The following is a 2,784-nucleotide window of genomic DNA, read 5'->3' as shown; positions in this document are numbered from 1 at the left end:
TCAACAGTTTATTAAAAGTAAATGAGTTTAGAGAAGTTCCAGTCATTTGGGCATAAGTAAGTCATGATTTATAACCATGAAATAATGAGTTGAAATTGTTCAATTGATTTCGAATATTACTTTGATTGAAAAAAATTCTTGTTTTGTGAAAGTCAAAATTCATCATTTGTTTATTAGATTATTATTAATAAAAGGGAAGACCTTAACCAGCTTGCATGAGTCGACTCTTACAGAGCTGGCCTGATTAAATTCTAGAGGTAAAAATACTTATATTAAAACTGATAATAAAATATAAAGCAAATCGATATAGAATATAGGATAAAAATAGACTTTTATATAAAAGCTATTAATGAAATATAAAATTATTATATAGAATATAGGATAAATAAGATTTTTATATAAAAGGCTATGGTAAATAGAAATTTAATTCTAATGTATAAATTTTTCTCAAAAAACTTTTAAGTCTTGGAAACCGAAATTCCTAGAGTCTGATGAAATGTCCTATAGACTAATGTCGCCAAAATATAAATATCTCTATTTAAGACTTTACAATTATGTCGTGATGTCTCGGACTTGGTATTGGTCAAATGAGGAGAAATTATTGTAAAGTCAAGTTATTGGAGTGTAGGTGTTGTTGTTATTTCTGGGTCGACCTGTGGCGCCCGGTGAAAAGAGTCCTTCTTATATATCTTTTCTGATAAAACCTTCCAATTATACCAGAGAAAGATAAAAGCATGGAATGCTGAGGTTACTACCCTCGCGCGAGCACCTTTTGGGTGTCGTGTATAAAGCAAAGGCGCGTGAAAACCACTATTCACAGGTTGTCTTCCATTTAGTTAATTCCTTCGTCAAAGGGATGGGCCGATACAAAGGCCCTAGCCAACCACCAGCGCCACACCACCCACGCCACGACGCGAGCACCATCTGAACTACATCCTTCTTTTGGAATCTTAAGTGTTGAATTTGTTTGTGGTGCTCTCGGTCTTTTTTATCAATCGTGGATTTATTTTGTCATGTCCGAAGCTCCATCTTCACACATTCCAATGTTAAGTACCATAGTTTGTTTTGACAGTTTTTTATTGTACCAGGCTTTTGTTTTATATCCAGTATAGTCTATTTTATTATTCCCGTCTGGCCTTTCATGGCGGCCATTGTTTGTTCACTTGTTTGAGAATTCATCTTTGTCTGCCTGTTTAGTACTCTGTCACTTAGGTTCTTGGTTAAGTCCCTGGCCTTATGCCTTTAGAACCGTTATTATTTTTTTTTTTTTGTGTATTTATGCTCATGGTACTTTTTGCTAGCAAGTCCAGCCTACGAACGAGATAGCGATCTAGCTTTGTATTTGTTTAGTACCCGCCCCACCGAGGTGTTCGTCACTCGACTGTGGTATTTATTTTAAGTTTTAGCAGATGCTATTCTTCGATCGTAGTGTTATATGGATGTACATTTTTATTTTATACGTTTATAATAGTGTTGTGTGATTTTTAGTCCTGTTTTTGTGTCCAAGAGAGCGAGAGCTTGGGGTCCCCGTTTTCTGTTCGCAGTCACGAGTTACCCCTTTCTCTCGTTTTCTTTCTTAGCTCCGGTGGTTGAGCGGATTTCCCGTTTTCCGTTTTGTGCGTTCAACGGGTTCTCCCTCCCTCACCTCTCCCCTTCTGGGTGGATGATAACTTACGAGTTATTTATTTTTCGTGACTTTTCAATTGTTAGCGTTATTTTGGTCCGTGTTTCGTCCTCTCCCCGTTACGGCTCGGGAGTAGTTTATGAACGTTTTCCACTCCGCATTGAGTTCTACTCCGCCATGAGGGATTCTCAATGACTTTCGTTCTATTGTTATATTTATATATTGTTTACTAAATGGGATGGGCTTCATATTGTTTAGATACGACCCTCCGGTGGCCCTTACTCCGGTCTCAGGCCACGGCCATATCCACAATAGCCATTGTTATTACAATTGTGTTTTTATTCACAATAATTATTCAGGACCTTTCTTCTCCCTCCGGCCTCACCGGAGATCGTAAATACGCTTTGCTATGATCTAAGCTTTAGCCTTTAGCTGCGGCTTGGCTTTTTATCTTTCACAATTGAATTATTAGCCACAATTTAATTATTCAGGGCATCTCATTATCCTCCGGCGTCACCGGAGGTCGCCCATACACTTCACACTTATATTTGCCTTGCCTTTAGCTAAGGCTGCTTTATTCAGGACGTCTCATTACGCTCCGGCCTCACCGGAGGTCGCCCATACACTTCACACTTATATTTGCCTTGCCTTTAGCTAAGGCTGGTGTTTATATTTATTTTAAGGGCATGTCACTGCTTCCCCGACCCTCGGAGGTCGGCAGATTGCTTTAAGTTATTTATCCTTATGTCATTAACAGACGTTAGGTAAATTACAAATATACAAACAATTGAATATTAAAGTGCCAACAATGGTATGGGGCGGTATCATCTTAAAAGTAATATTCGGTTGTTAGTTCAATGCAATATTGGTGCTTAGGGAATTTAGTGAGTGCCGGAACTCTAGAATAATAGGGTTTTTTATCCCCTTATCAGAGTTTCAAGAAACACCAGACTCATGTCTCCTTTCTTTTACAGAAGGCCCGTTGTACTGCCGAAGGATGCCCTGCCTCGTTCAACGACCCCGTTGGGCATGACCTCTGCCGGTCTCATGCGCACTGCTCCATTCCCTTTATCCAGGAACCGGGACAGGCCCAGTACATGGTTTGGTTCCCGGATTTGTGCTCGCTCTGTTACGAGCTGTCGTCAATTCTACTGAGCGAT

The sequence above is a fragment of the Palaemon carinicauda genome, unplaced genomic scaffold (assembly GCF_036898095.1).
Source record: "Palaemon carinicauda isolate YSFRI2023 unplaced genomic scaffold, ASM3689809v2 scaffold442, whole genome shotgun sequence".
NCBI classification, from domain to species: Eukaryota; Metazoa; Arthropoda; class Malacostraca; order Decapoda; family Palaemonidae; genus Palaemon; species Palaemon carinicauda.
The sequence above is the reverse complement of the archived record's forward strand: the minus strand, read 5'-3'. Positions refer to the sequence as shown.